The 16,391-nt window shown below is 37.2% G+C and overlaps 1 long non-coding RNA gene across 1 annotated transcript in view; it reads left to right on the forward strand.

Moving 5' to 3' along the window:
- The window catches only part of LOC149018349 (uncharacterized), a 38,378-nt gene extending 23,243 nt beyond the window's left edge, over positions 1-15,135 (forward strand). Inside the window, exons 10-15 of the long non-coding RNA XR_016172934.1 lie at positions 3,408-3,530; positions 3,627-3,691; positions 4,041-4,160; positions 4,292-4,412; positions 12,139-14,021; positions 14,513-15,135. This is a non-coding gene — a long non-coding RNA (uncharacterized LOC149018349). The remainder of the gene's footprint in view (positions 1-3,407; positions 3,531-3,626; positions 3,692-4,040; positions 4,161-4,291; positions 4,413-12,138; positions 14,022-14,512) is intronic.
- The last annotated feature ends 1,256 nt before the right edge of the window (positions 15,136-16,391 follow it).

Consider the following 16,391-nt stretch of genomic DNA (forward strand, 5'->3'; position numbering starts at 1 on the left):
GATCTTGGGCAATCTTTTTAAAACTTCTCTTCTTCCTTTTTTATTTTTCTTTTCTGTTTTCAGATCTGCCACAAGCCAGTAAAGTGGGTGGTTGACTGTGATAGAGAGAAAGGGATAGGTGGGCTGCTGGGTAGGGGGGAAGTGGGGGAGGGGCTGGAAAGTGCTGCAGGGGGTAGGGGAGGGGTTCTAGGCTGCTGTTTGGGGTTGAGGAGAGGGGAATAAGGGGCTGAGATGGAGGGGGGGGTTTCCAAGTTGCACAAGATAGAAAACTGCGATGGGGCTGGAGGTGGAGGATGGGGCGGGGGGTGTTGGTACTTACTTTTTTTACTACAAGAGAAGAAGAAGGCTTGCAGATTTGTTCTAGGGTGTTGTTGGGGGTTCAGGAGAGGGGAATAGGGGCTGTAATGAAGGGTAGTGGAGTTTCTTTGGCGAGCCCGAGAGAAAAGAGGAGGAGAGGGACTGCAATGGGGCTGGAGGGGTGGGGGAAGGGGCTGTGGGTGTTGGTACTTGTTTTACTACTGGAGAAGGAGAAGACGTGCAGATTTGTAGAAGAAGGCTACTGTAACTTGAATCAAAACTGTCAAATCAGCCGTGACCCTCCCAAAGAGAACCAATACCTATTTTTCCTCAAACAATATTCAATCTTATTCAATGCAACTAAGTTTTACAAAGACAGACTGGCTTTTATTTTTATAGCCTTACATCAAAAGGTAGAACTTAAAAATCCAATTTGGATACTTCATTTGGATTCAACCAAGACTTAAAAACCAACTTACCTAGGGTTTCCTTTATAAGTTAGGACACCCTTCTACAACTAAATATCAATCTCTAAATTACACTTCTTGATATAAATGATTAATTAACTATAAGAGTCATATAGAAAGACTCCTTAGGACTCAAAAACCAACCACTAGTTCAAACTAAGACTTTAAAACAAAACAGGACTCTGAAAATTAAAACTGAATTTCTGAAGTTAAAATTCAGTAGCTAATTAGGGCTAAAAATTGACCCAAATGCCCCTTTTTGGGATTTGGCCAGCCTTAGCTGTGCCACCTTGATGGGCATTGGGTTCCACAAAGGGTTTCAGCCAGGGGCTGACTGTTCTACTCTTCCTACTAAGGTTACAAGAGGTCCTTTCTTGGGTTCCTTTTCTTCTAGCATAGGCTCTTGAAATTACCTCTAGGACCGTTCTTTCTTTTTTTTTTTTTCCTTTTTTTTTTGGGGGGGGGGTGCATAGACTTTATTAAGACTTTTGGATGCCCCAAGTTCAGAAATTCCTTATGGAGCTTGCCATAGTGCTGTAATTGCAGGTGTGTCATCTAACTATTTGGCATGGGCAAATTATTCCTAGTATTTTGATATTCGCTGTACACTAACGTAAAGCACTGGAAGTACTTTGGATTTACAGTTAAACCTATGTGAATCTAGTTTCTCCCACTCACAAATCTTCTACTAACATAAAAATTAGCACAGGTGTTTCTTGCTCCAGCTGATTGGGTTGATTATGGCCTTTACAACTTCTTACACAAATTGTTTACTTCTCCTTAGTTTTTGCCTCTGTCCCTAACAAAATCAGTGGGATGGAACCAAAATTTATTATGGACTAATCTGATTTCTTATTAGTTTTACTCTTTTCCTTTTGGTTTCCATAGTTCCCAAGTGTGTTTATTTGGCTAAAACAGTGCCTTGGATGAGTTTACTTCTTAAAGTGGTTTCGTCAAGTGGTTGGATATACTCTCATCTCGGACATGGTTATGAAAATTTTGCGGCATTAAAGCTAAGGTTAAATGAGGGTTCTTTCTACAGTATTGTTAAACTTGAATCATATGTGATTCGTCAATCTTGTTTATTTCAATCCTGATTGGCTATGTGATATTTTGCATTGTGACATACTGACATGTTATTTTTTCGTCTGTAAGGGGCCCAATTATTAATTTTATGAAGTTTAGTGATTTCATATTTATGTGCAAAGTTTTTGTTGACCGGATTGACTGGTGCATGGTTAGTGAGTATAACTAAGGCAGTCATCTTGAGGACATAAAAAGTCATCCTTGTTTCTTCATTTTTAATTAGACTTAGGTGGGGAATAAGATTTGTAATTGGAAAAATGATCTTAAAGCTTGTGTTGATCCAGTGACTTTATTTCTTCTTGGTGTTTGTGTTTGGAATCCTGACTATCCTGCAAGGAAAGGGTAGGATAGGTAGAGGTGTAATGCCTTAGAGTTCAACAAAGGGTTTTCTTCTAAATTTTGACAGGATGTTCCCTTTTTTTTTTGTTTACCTACAAATTAATTATGGTTGTCTTTCTAAAGCTATGTTATTTGGACTTTTACTGTTTGTAGTATTAATTCCACTACTTATTTAAGAACATATGGAATTGGGAACATTCGTTCTTCTACCATGGTCAGCGAAGGTATTCCCACCCAAGTGGATATGCCTATCCAGATTGATGAGTCACATCCCAAAGTCAAATGGGATGGGCAGATTGAAAAGGAAAAGGATGCAATGATGAATACACCGGAGGGTCAGATAAGGAATTGAAAATGAAAAACAGAATCTGATTTTATGTATTCTGGCTTATAACTGAAGAATGAGTTACTTTTACTCTTTCACTTCCACTTTTTGTGTTTCACGACTTTTTCTGTTCTTAGACTGTCACCATGAAGTTAGTTATTTAGTCATTCAGTTATAGTTACTTATTGTTATTGACGCATCAACAGATGCTGGAGGCTTTTGGTTGGGGACTTTATAGGCTGGTGAGGTTATTGGCCAATTGCTCCTTGTAGTGAGTCAAATGCCTTCTCTGAAGACTTTATGATATGTGGGAATTATAGTGAGCTTATATCATCAATCTTGAAGAAAGATAGTTTGGCATTATGATTCTGGGTTTGGTCAGTCTTATAGTGACTTCCTGTAGTGGTGTATTCTTTGATGAGATGGTTAAGCCTGAAATAACTTCAGGGCTTCATAGTGATAGCAAATGATAAACAAGGAAGCTATCATTAAGATTTTAGAAAAAAAGTAAATTCTTAGGTTTGTATCTATTGATGCCGGAGGAAAGAAATAATTGTAGACAAACCTGGAAAAATATGGCAGCCTTTTTCAGTAGAGCCTTGAGAGTCTGAGACTGAGGTGGGCTGAGGGAGGATTCATGTGCCCTGTTGCTGATACAACCAGGAAATCTGTGTATGTTGGCAAATGCAACTCAATTGAATCAGGCTGCATATTATTGTGTTAGGCTTCAGCATAAATAACGTAAATGGTTAAAATTACATTTTTGAGATTTTGGTTCATCTTCTTTCAGTTTCTCTATTGTATTTCAATATGAATATGTGTTAGACATTAATAATGTGCAGAAAAGAAGGCCTCAGAAGAAAGCACTCTCATAATGTTTTGTTTTATAGCAGAATTCCTTAAAGGAACGGCAAAAAGGAACTCAATCCTTTCAAACTGCATGAACCAGAGTTTTGAAGTTCCACAAAATTTTCTCCCCATAAGTTAGGCATATGGTGTGCTTGAGTTTCCTTAAGGTACACCTTTCTTTGTTTAGTATGGACACTAAATCCAAATTACTTTAAAATTTGTTTAACCTAAGATTATTTTACAAGTTCTTTCTTTCTTGACAGTTAACTTTATATCTTGATATTGTCTATCCAGTTTATTGAACTCCTATAAGTCGGTGACTGATGAGGTAGAAGTTTCTCTTTACTAGGATTATTTTCTATTATTAGCAATTCCTTGCTACTTCAGCTGCTCTCTTTATGTTTATTCCCAACCAAAAAATTTGGACTTATCTGCTAGTTATTGGCTACCTTAGCACAAACATGCAGGAACTGTAGAAAGATACGGAGAAATAGCCCAGTAGATTTTTCAAGATTAGGTTTACTGAAAAAGGGAATTTATTTTTTGACTTTTCTGTTATGGCATTTTTCCACCTGTTGGTGAATATGTATTTGCTTTTTAATTTTGTCTTTTTGTCCAGTGTGGGCATTGAAGTACAAATGATGAATTGAATCCAACCTGTATGTTATCTCCCTCAGGTGGATACAAGGAGTTACTGCAGGACTTTGACATATAGTTTTAATTTCTACTGAAGAAGTTGTGTATGCATTTGGCGGAATCAATTTGGGCAACTGTGTAACGGTGCTGATCAAGCTGAGGTAAATTCTTAGACATGCAGAAGTGGTACTTGTTTTCCTTTAATGAGGGGTCAAATATTAACATCCACTCATTTTGGTACTTTGTGCTTTATTGATATTTGAACTCTCTTCAAATTGGTATATACATGTAGGTGACATTCTACTAGGTTGCCCTTGCAGTGGACCATCTAATGGATCATATTTGCCATTTACCATGTGGTTTCCGTGTCAAGGCGACAAGACACACCTAATCAAGAACACCTTGTCTGCTAGGTATCATCTAATCATTGCAAAATAACTAGCTACTGATGGATGGTTGGTCTCATTTCTTATTCGTCACCTTGGGTACTCCTTGTAGCCATAGCACCTATTTTCTTGCTTTGTGCATCCTATGGATATTATATAGGAACTTTTAGCTGCCATGACAAGTAATTTATTTCAAATCCTAGTATATTGGTTCGGACTTTCTTTTTATTGCATCCATCTAAGAAATCTACAAATCCCAAGACTATTAGTTTAGTAGTTTCTAAGTGTGCTATTAAAGACTATGTACATTTTTTTGTTTGGAATTTATGTGATTAGGCAAGCGATGCGAACCTGATTTTAGGGTTAGGGTTCCTAGGATGGTTTCCCTAAAATTGAGGGTTCACCCAAATTCTTCCAGCAAATAAGCCTAAAATTTTATGGGATGTTTGTGGACCTCTAAAGAAGTTATGGGTGGTCTGATATAGATGTGAATTGTAGGGAAGGGAAATTGGTATCTCCAGGGTTGATAGGGAAAAGTTAGGGTTTTACCAAATTCCTCTTGGATGATCTAGAGGGATAAAATTGATCCTAGTATTCGTAGGAGAATAGAAGGGATAATTTGATTTGTTTTTGGTAAGGTTTAGGGAAGAGTCTAGGAATATTGGAAATGGTTTGGATGAAAAATTGGTGGTTTCTTGGATGGATCTTGGGCAATCTTTTTAAAACTTCTCTTCTTCCTTTCTTTTTTTTGTTCTTTTCTGTTTTCAGATCTGCCACAAGCCAGTAAAGGGGGTTGGAAACTGTGATAGAGAGAAAGGGATAGGTTGGCTGCTGGGTAGGGGAGAAGTGGGGGAGGGGCTGGGAAGTGCTGTAGGGGGTAGGGGAGGGGTTCTAGGGTGCTGTTTGGGGTTGAGGAGAGGGGAATAAGGGGCTGAAATGTAGGGGGTGGGATTTCCAAGGTTCACAAGAGAGGAAACTGCGATGGGGCTTGAGGTGGGGGAAGGGGCTGGGCTGTTGGTACTTAATTGTTTTACTACAAGAGATGGAGAAGGCTTGCAGATTTGTTCTAGGGTGATGTTGGGGGTTAAGGAGAGGGGAGTAGGGGCTGTAATGAAGGGTGGTGGAGTTTCCTAGGTAACACGAGAGAAAAGTTGAGGGGTTCTAGGGTGCTGTTTGGTGTTGAGGAGAGGGGAATAAGGGGCTGAGATGGAGGGGGTGGGGTTTCCACGGTGCACACGTGAGGAAACTGCGATGGGGCTGGAGGTGGGGGAAGGGGCTGGGGGTGTTGGTACTTACTTGTTTTGCTACAAGAGAAGGATAAGGCTTGCAGATTTGTTCTAGGGTGATGGTGGGGGTTAAGGAGAGGTGAATAGGGGCTGTAGTGAAGGGTGGTGGTGTTTCCTAGGTGAGCACGAGAGAAAAGGGGAGGGGAGGGACTGCAATGGGGCTGGAGATGGGGAAGGGGCTGTGGGTATTGGTACTTGTTTTATTACTGGAGAAGCAGAAGGCATGCAGATTTGTTGAAGAAGGCCACTGTAACTTGAATCAAAACTCTCAAATCAGCCGTGGCGCTCCAAAGAGAACCAAGACCTATTTTTCCGCAAACAATATTCAATCTTATTCAATGCAGCTAAGTTTTACAAAGATACAATGGCTTACTTATATAGCCTTACATCAAAAGAAAGACCTTAAAAAACCAATTGGGATACTCTCATTTGGATTCAACCAAAACTTTAAAACCAACTGAACTAGGGTTTCCTTTATAAGTTAGGACACCCTTCTACAACTAAATATCAATCTCTAAATTACTCTTCTCGATATAAAGGACTTAATTAACTATAAGAGTCGTATTGAAAGACTCCTTAGGACTCGAAAACCAACTACTAGTTCAAACTAAGACTTTAAAACAAAACAGGACTATGAAAATTAAAGCTAAATTTCTGAAGTTAAAATTCATAGCTAATTAGGGCTAAAAATTAACCAAAATGCCCCTTTTTGGAATTTGGCCAGCCTTAGCTGTGCCACCTTGGTGGGCAATGGGGTCCACAAAGGGTTTCAGCCAGGGGCTGACTGTTCTACTCTTCCTACTAAGGTTACAAGAGATCTTTTTCTTGGGTTCCTTTTCTTCTAGCATAGGCTCTTGAAATAGCTCTAGGACCATTCTTTCTTCTTCCTTTTCTTTTATTTTTTTATTTTTTGGGTGTGCATAGACTTTATCAAGACTTTTGGATGCCCCAAGTTCAGAAATTTCTTATGGAGCTCGCCATAGTGCTGTAATTGCAGGTGTGTCATCTAACTATTTGGCATGGGCATTATTCCTAGTACAGATTTTGATATTAGCTGTACACAACCGTTAAGCATTGGAATTACTTTGGATTTACTGTTAAATCTATGTGAATCTAGTTTCTCCCACTCAATATGGAGACAAATCTTCCACTAACATAATAGCACTTCTTACATAAATTGTTTACTTCTACTTAATTTTTGCCTCTGTCCCAACCAAAATCAGTGGGATGGAACCAAAATTTATCATGGACTAATCTGATTTCTTATTAGTTTTACGCTTTTCCTTTTGGTTTCCTTAGTTCCCAAGTGTGTTTATTTTGCTAAAACAGTTCCTTGGATGAGTTTACATCTCAAAGTGGTTTCATCAAGTGGGTGGATATACTCTCATCTCGGACATGGTTATGAACATTTTGCGGTATTTTACCTAAGGTTAAATGAGGGTTCTTTCTATAGTATTGTTAAACTTGAATCATATGTGATTCTTCAATCTTGTTTATTTCAATCCTGATTGGCTATGCGATATTTTGCATTGCGACATGTTATTTGTTTGTCTATATGGGGCCCAATTTTTTAATTTATGAAGTTTAGTGATTTCATATTTATGTCCAAAGCTTTGGTTGACCGGATTGACTGGTGCATGGTTAGTGAGTCTAACTAAGGTAGTCTTCTTGAGGACATAAAAAGTCATCCTTGTTTCTACATTTTAAATTAGACTTAGGTGGGGAATATGATTTGTAATTGGAAAAATGATCTTAAAGCTTGTGTTGATCCAGTGACTCTATTTCCTGTTAGTGTTTGTGTTTGGAATCCTGACTATCCTGCAAGGAAAGGGTAGGAAAGGTAGAGGTGTAACACCTTAGAGTTCAACAAAGGGTTTTCTTCTAAATTTTAACAGGATGTTCCATTTTTTTTTTTTTTGTTGACCTACAAATTAATTTTGGTTGTCATTCTAAAGCTATGTTATTTGGACTTTTACTGTTTGTAGTATTAATTCCCACTACTTCTTTAAGAAGATATGGAATTGGGAACATTCATTCTTCTACCATGGTCAGTGAAGGTATTCCCACCAAAGTGGATATGCCTATCAAAATTGATGAGCACACTGCACATCCCGAAGTCAAAAGGGATGGGCAGATTGAAAAGGAAAAGAATGCAATGATGAATACACCGGAGGGTCTGGTGAATGAATTGAAAATGAAAAACAGAATCTGATTTTATATTTTCTGGCTTATGACTGAAGAATGACTTACGTTTACTCTTTCACTTCTACTTTTTGTGTTTCACGACTTTTTGTTTTGTAAATGGTTCTGATATGGAATGTACCTTCAGATTGATGTTTATTTACATTTATTCAATATCATTTTAGTTTTTAGTTTTGTTTTCAAAGTTTATTGGTTTTTATAGCCGTTTTAAGTTATTGCATGTGCCTCATGTGATACTTTTCTTGTTTCCTCTTCTTTGTTCTCGTCCTTCACACTACAATTCTTTTCTTCTCTCCCTTTTGGTTGGAATTTTCTCATCATTTGGATCACTTGTAGCTTCTCACTTCTTGAAGAACCGTTTGAATATCATGTCATTTCTATTTGAACAGTTAGGTGAATCAGGTTTCAATTTTATCTGCTGCTATGATTTCTCTGTGGACTTCACTTCTGACTGTTCAATCCTATTGATGTTATAGTTGGCAATTATAGGCTGGGTGATGCCCTTATTAGTCATTGAAGGTCTGATGTGTGTGAGACAACATACTTCGTGAGATTTTAAGACCTAATTGATGAGTATACAATGCTCACATTGATAATTTTGATGTGTGTAGGGATCCTATGTTTGGAAATTGATTAACGACTACAAACAGTATTAATTTTATCTGGAAAGATTTTTGTTTTATATTGTTATATTAATGCAGGTGTAGAACTATCTTTTTGCTTAAACTTAGGGTTATATCTTGGATCCTAGAATACCATTATTGATTTTGTTGCAAGGATAGGTTTTACTTCACTGGACGCGACATTCCCATGCATCAATCTTCTTCTTAAGTTTAAAAAAAAGGGTCTCCTTGATGTTTTGATGGGACTATTGCTACATCGTCCTTTGGAAGCATTGATGCTGGTGTTCTGTCGGTTGGGTTGAAATGGTTTTGCAGAATGAGATTGTGGCACAAGACACTGGTTTGATTTCTCTTCCTCCATATTTATCTAGTACTTAATTTTTAGTAATTCTTTTGATCTCTTAGTATTGTTTTCTTCCTATTTTATTTCCATTGCTGTTTCTACAGGAATTCATTGGTCTCCCTTACAAGAGAAGCCAGTATATAACAGTAAAAATGAGAAGACCCTATCTTATCTCTTTAGTTCTACTCCCATCCTTCCCTACTTTGTGAGAGTCTTGTATTTGCTAACAAAATATTTATAATCGATTCTTATTATGGGCTTTAAAGTGTTAGGAATTAAAACATACTTTTTGCTCATGGTTGGTTGTGAGTTCTTACATAAGTTCAGTTCTTTTTCACATTGCATTATATCATCTCTTTGTTGGATAGGAGGACTAATTGTGTGATCTATGATACATAGATTATGTGCAAAGAAACAAAAGCATGTTAGACGATTGAGTGCATGGTGCAAAGACTAATTGAGGTCTTGAAGACATTAAACTTATATTTTTTTTCCCCAAATTTTTAATGGATTTTGTAGTTGAACACTTGGACTACAATTTGTTAGTGATATAGAGTGCGTATATTGAGCTTGCTTCTTATTCCTCTTCATGATGGCTGCTTGTCCTAGGACATGATTTTGAGTGGATATATGTTGCACTGAATGAGTTAATGATTTATACGATGGTTCTTCTTACTAATTTATGGTTATGTTTTGCTGGAGCCCTTATTCATTACATTCCTTTTTCTGATGTTAGATCTAATGGTTTGATATGTGGTTTTGAGTCTATATTCTGATGAGAATCAGAATATGATGATATTGGCAAGGTATGACAAGTTATTGTTGTGAAATATCTGTTTGGGTTTACCTCAGTTTGTAAAGATATTTTTCAGCTTTGAGTCAGGTTTGGGATCATGAAACACGTATACAATGATGTCATGCTTTAAAGTTGTCATAGAAATTGAAGAATTGTGGTTTGCTTGAAATTTTGTTGGTGTACTTGTTTGGATCATTGTTACACTCATCTGTTGTATCATTTGCCTTTTTGTTCCATTAGGAATTTGGATGGGTTTTGATGTAATTATTTTTTGAATGCTACAAAGGATTCCTTCTCTTCTGCTACTGCTTCACCCCAATTAACCAAGAAAATCCCTTTAGCAATTGGCCCACCCTAGACTTTTTTCTCAGATTTGACATGTTCTTGCTGCGTAACGATTGGATTGTTGCATGAGCTACTGGTCTGTTTTTCTCTTCCTCATTTATTCATTTAAATCAAAATAATTATACCTTAATTTTCACATGTAGTGGTTTTGAATGTTTCTTATGTTATTGTATTATGGCGTCTGCCTTAGTGATATCTTGCAACCCCCCACCCCATTCCTATTCCTGTTCAAAAATAGAAAGAAAAAGCTGGGCTTATATATGAGAAAGAATGAGTTTGATTTTCTTTGTTTCCTTACTTTTCCTTTCTTCCTATCGTCAATTATAGACACCTTTCTCAGGCTAAAACAATGAAGCGTGTTTCTGATTTCATACTTTGTTAACTCTAATTCGTCTCTAATAAACGTACTAATCAATCAGGAATTTATTCACATGAATCACAGGAATTTAAAGTTTTATAAATTTTTTACTAGATCGAGTAAGAGAATTGAAAAGGTTTGGTCAGCCTAGGCATAAGATAACCATGATGCTTGTTAAAATTCCCAATGTTGCTAAGTCGGCTCTTCCCAACTCTCTCCCCATCCAGTTGGGCTGAATAGTGCTGCAGGTAAACTACTACATTTAATATTAACCATGCAAAGTTCTGAATTTGGGAATGTCTCCTTTTGTGGATTATTGTTCTTTAGCTGCATTATTTCCTTGGTTTTCCCCCCAGATTATACATATTTTATTGCCTAGATTCAAAATATAGATGAATTTTGAGAATGATTTAAAATTTGACTTTGCTCTAGACTCAATGTTAGCACCTACATACACGAAATGTAACCAATGATCCCATAGAATACAGATTTTGAGTTTGGTTTGTGTTTCTATGTGCCTCCTAGAGCCAAGGGTTTGTTCCTAGATACCCACAATCAATGTTGGCTATCTTAGGAACATGCAACATTTCAATTGTGAGTTGTGACTGGCTCTACTTACAAGAAAATCAAAGGAGCATCATTTAGCATCATCAGACCCATCATGTTCAAAGACATCTTCTGCTAAAACGTGATGAGCTTATGAGATGCCTCCTAAGCAACTGGGATGGAAAAATTATTGATATCCAAGACAAAACTAAGGAGGTACTTTCTATTTGAAGATATAATACTCTTCCTTTCTTTATTCTAGTTCTACTTATTTTGTTCTAACTTCTTGATTCACTTTCTAACTGTTTACTTTTGGATTTAATAAATGATTTAAGTTGTTGGACTTAATTTGGAAAACTATCTACTTTATGTTTTACCAATCTTTTTACTGCCTCCTTTCTAGAATGGTATGGAGGAGGATATAGACCCATCTATTCTTCACCTACCCCTTCTTCTCCCTTTGGAGAGAATCCCTTGCCTATGTTTGGGCCCACTCCTGATGCTCTTATGGATTTCCTTTGGACTGGTTTTGGATTTTGAGATCCTTTCTTAGACTCTATAATGGTGATCTTGTTAGTAAGTTGGCTCTTAGATGCATTATTGTGGGAACAAAATCTTAAGAGATGGACCTCAAATTCTAGGTCCTTGGACTCAATTTGGAAAGCCATCTACTTGTCTCATGGAGCTCTAGTTGCGGGGATCCACCCGTTTAGACATCCCATGGAAAGGCTTATTGTTGTTACCTGGAACAAAGCCTCCTGTTTTCAGCCTAGAAGCTAAGGGCTGCCCCCTCTTTCTTCCTCCACCTTTTTTTCCTCCTCTTTTACCCTTTGGGGTTATTGGTAATGATATTTCATTCATCCAAAAAATAGAGCTTTATATCATTTGGTCCCTATTACAAAGAGAATAATAATTTAAATAGAATGTATTCTGGTTGTGGTTTCCATTTGAATTAACTATGCTATGAAAACATGCTTGGTTTCCAAATGAAAACAGGAGACCATAACCCCAAGTACAAACTCTAGAGGAGATAGTTGATCAAATAATTGCAATCCTTAATTCTTGTTAGGAGACTTTCTCCCCTCCATCAATTATGGCTATCAAGTATCTCCATGACCATCCAAGAGCACTTCAAGAACTCAGGGTAACTTCATTACTCCACTCATGATCCAGATTTCTGATAGTTTTCCCACTGTTATTCCTTTGGCTTCCTTAATTATCTTAAATATGAAACGTTCTTTTCTTACATTTCAGGAGCAACATTTGGCCATTAGAAAAGAGAAAGGACTAGAGATCCAATCACATGGAGAGATCATAGGTCGATGGATCTAATTTATGTGGTAATCGATATTACTCTACTGCACCTGTTCTTAGTAAGTAGAATGAAGATAATAAAACTTATTAACATGTTCTTGATGCAGTTGATTTTTGAAACTACAAGATTAGCTACTATACTTAATGTTATGCTTAAGAGAACTTCTTCTCAAGAAATGGAACTGAAAGGCATGAAAATTGAATGTAAGATTACTTCGTTTTGATTTTTGAATAATATCATATCATGTTATTGGCATTTGGCGGTTTATCTCTTTAGTGAAATATTTTTCTGTTCTTAGACTGTCACCATGAAGCTAGTTATTTAGTCATTCAGTTATAGTTACTTATTGTTATTGACGCATCAACATATGCTGGAGGCTTTTGGTTGGGGACTTTATAGGCTGGTGAGGTTATTTGCCAATTGCTCCTTGTAGTGAGTAATGCCTTCTCTGAAGAGTTTATGATATGTTGGAATTATAGTGAGCTTATATAATCTATCTTGAAGAAAGATAGTTTGGCATTATGATTTTGGGTTTGGTCAGTCTTATAGTGACTTCCTGTAGTGGTGTATTCTTTGCTGAGATGGTTAATCCTTAAATAACTTCTGGGCTTCATAGGGATAGCAAATGATAAACAAGGAAGCTATCATTACAGAGTTTGGAAAAAAAAATTTCTTAGGTTTGTATCAATTGATGCCGGAGGAAAGAAATCATTGTGGGCAAACCTGGCAAAATATGGCAGCCTTTCAGCCTTAAGAGTCTGAGACTGAGGTGGGCTGAGGGAGGATTTATGTGCCCTGTTGCTGATACAACCAGGAAATCTGTGTAAGTTGGCAAATGCAACTCAATTGAATCGGGCTGCATATTATTGTGTTAGGCTTCAGCATAAATAACGTAGATGGTTAAAATTACATTTTTGAGATTTTGGTTCATCTTCTCTCAGTTTTTCTCCATCCTTCTTTACTTTCTTTCTATTGTATTTCAATATGAACATGGGTTAGACATTAAAAATGTGCAGAAAAGAAGGCCTAGCACTCTCAAAAGGTTTTGTTTTATAGCATTGAATTCCTTAAAGGAAAGGCAAAAAGGTACTCAGTGCTTTCAAACTGCATGAACCAGAGTTCTGAAGTTCTACAAAATTTTCTCCCCATAAGTTAGGCCATATGGTGTGCTTGAGTTTCCTAAAGGTACACCTTTCTTTGTTTAGTATGGACACTAAATCCAAATTACTTTAAAATTTGTTTAACCTAAGATTATTTTACAAGTTCTTTCTTTCTCTCTTTCTTGACAGTTAACTTTATATCTTGATATTGTCTTTCCAGTTTATTGAACTCCTATAAGTCGGTGACTGATGAGGTAGATTTTTCTCATTACTAGGATTATTTTCTATTATTTGCAATGCTTTGTTACTTCAGCTGCTCTCTTTATGTTTATTCCCAACCGAAAAATTTGGACTTATCTGCTGGTTATTGGCTACCTTAGCACAAACATGCAGGAACTGTAGAAAGATACGGAGAAAAAGCCCAGTAGATTTTTCAAGATTAGGTTTACTAAAAAAGGGAATTTATTTTTTGACTTTTCTTTTATGCATTTTTCCACATGTTGGTGAAGATGTATTCGCATTTTAATTTCGTCTTTTTGTCCAGTGTGGGCATTGAGGCAAAAATGATGAATTGAATCCAACCTGTATGTTATCTCCCTCAGGTGGATACAAGGAGTTTCTGCAGGAGTTTGACATATAGTTTGGATTTCTACTGAAGAAGTTGTATATGCATTTGGTGGAATCAATTTGGGCAGCTGTGTAACGGTGCTGATCAAGCTGAGGTAAATTCTTTGGCATGAAGAAGTGTCAATTTTTTTCCATTCATATCAACTCAACAGAAAATAAAAGAACTCTTTGTTGCTAGCTAAAAGAATATGCTATCTCAGGCATGACAGAACTGTGTTGCACAAGTAATGCCTTGGTAATTGGTTGTGTTTTGCTCTTGGGAGTAAAGCATCCATGGGCATAACCAAATAATTTTTCCTGTTGTATGTAAAAGTTGATATAAGAATCATATTTTCGCAATGTACTGATACCAAACTTCAAAAGAATATATGGACTTACGGTTACAAAGGCATATCTATTACCTGATTTATTAACTAAGTGACAAATCGTGAATTTAATTTTTGGGAAAAAGGAACTTTATATTTCGTTCTCCAAGTGTTACAATTTGTTCGGGTTTAATGAGGGATCAAATATTAACATCCACTCATTTTGCTACTTGGTTCTTTATTGATATTTGAACTCTCTTCAAATTGGTATATACATGTAGGTGACATTCTACCAGGTTGCCCATGGAGTGGACCATCTAATGGATCATATTTGCCATATTCCCATGTGGTTTCCATGTCAAGGCGACAAGACACACCTAATCAAGAACACCTTGTCTGCTAGGTATCACCTATTCATTGCAAAATACCTAGCTACTGATGGGATGGTTGGCCTCATTTCTTATTCATCACCTATGTTACTCCTTGTAGCCGTAGTACTGATTTTCTTGCTTAGTGCATCCTATGGATACTATATAGGAACTTTTAGCTGCCATGACAAGTAATTTAATTCAAATCCTAGTATATTTGTTTGGACTTTCTATTATTGCATCCATCTAAGAAATCTTCAAATCCTAAGACTGTTAGTTTAGTAGTTTCTACCTGTGCTCTTAAAGACTGGGTACATTTTTTTGTTAGGAATTAGTGTGATTGCGAAAGCGATGTGAACCCGATTTTAGGGTTAGGGATCTTAGGATGGTTTCCCTAAAATTGAGGGTTCACCCAAATTCTTCTTGCAAATAAGCCTAAAATATTATGGTATGTTTGTGGACCTGTAAAGAAGTTGTGGGAGGATCCTGGAGACAAGTTAGGAATGATATGGGTTGGTCTGATATAGATGTGAATTGTAGGGAGGGCCAAGGAGATAAAATTGGTATCTCCTGGGTTGATAGGGAAAAGTTAGGGTTTTACCCAATTCCTCTAGGATGATCTAGGGGGACAAAATTGATCCTAGTAGTCGTAGGAGAAGAGAAGGGTTAATTTGATTTTTTATTTTTATTTTTTTTCGTAAGGTTTAGGGAAGAGTCTAAGAATATTGGAAAAGGTTTGGATAAAAAATTGGTGTGTTCTTGGTTGGATCTTGGGCAATCTTTTTAAAACTTCTCTTCTTCCTATCTTTTCTTTCTTTTTTATTTTTCTTTTCTGTTTTCAGATCTGCCACAAGCCAGTAAAGTGGGTGGTTGACTGTGATAGAGAGAAAGGGATAGGTGGGCTGCTGGGTAGGGGGGAAGTGGGGGAGGGGCTGGGAAGTGCTGCAGGGGGTAGGGGAGGGGTTCTACGCTGCTGTTTGGGTTTGAGGAGAGGGGAATAGGGGGCTGAGATGGAGGGGGGTGGGGTTTCCAAGGTGCACAAGAGAGGAAAGGGGAAGGGGCAGGGGTGTTGGTACTTACTTTTTTTACTACAAGAGAAGAAGAAGGCTTGCAGATTTGTTCTAGGGTGATGTTGGGGGTTCAGGAGAGGGGAATAGGGGCTGTAATGAAGGGTAGTGGTGTTTCTTAGGCGAGCACGAGAGAAAAGGGGAGGAGAGGGACTGCAATGGGGCTGGAGGTTGGGGAAGGGGCTGTGGGTGTTGGTACTTGTTTTACTACTGGAGAAGGAGAAGGCGTGCAGATTTGTAAAAGAAGACTACTGTAACTTGAATCAAAACTATCAAATCAGCCGTGGCCCTCCCAAAGAGAACCAAGACCTATTTTTCTGCAAACAAGATTCAATCTTATTCAACGCAACTTACTTTTACAAAGACAGACTGGCTTACTTTTATAGCCTTACATCAAAAGGTAGAACTTAAAAATCCAATTTGGATACTTCATTTGGATTCAACCAAGACTTAAAAACCAACTTACCTAGGGTTTCCTTTATAAGTTAGGACACCCTTCTACAACTAAATTTCAATCTCTAAATTACACTTCTTGATATAAATGATTAATTAACTATAAGAGTCGTATAGAAAGACTCCTTAGGACTCAAAAACCAACCACTAGTTCAAACTAACACTTTAAAACAAAACAGGACTCTGAAAATTAAAACTGAATTTCTGAAGTTAAAATTCAGTAGCTAATTAGGGCTAAAAATTGACCCAAATGCCCCTTTTTGGGATTTGGC

The sequence above is a fragment of the Hakea prostrata genome, chromosome 4 (genome assembly GCF_041222555.1).
Source record: "Hakea prostrata isolate BN-2017 chromosome 4, UWA_Hpros_2, whole genome shotgun sequence".
Classification (NCBI taxonomy): domain Eukaryota; kingdom Viridiplantae; phylum Streptophyta; class Magnoliopsida; order Proteales; family Proteaceae; genus Hakea; species Hakea prostrata.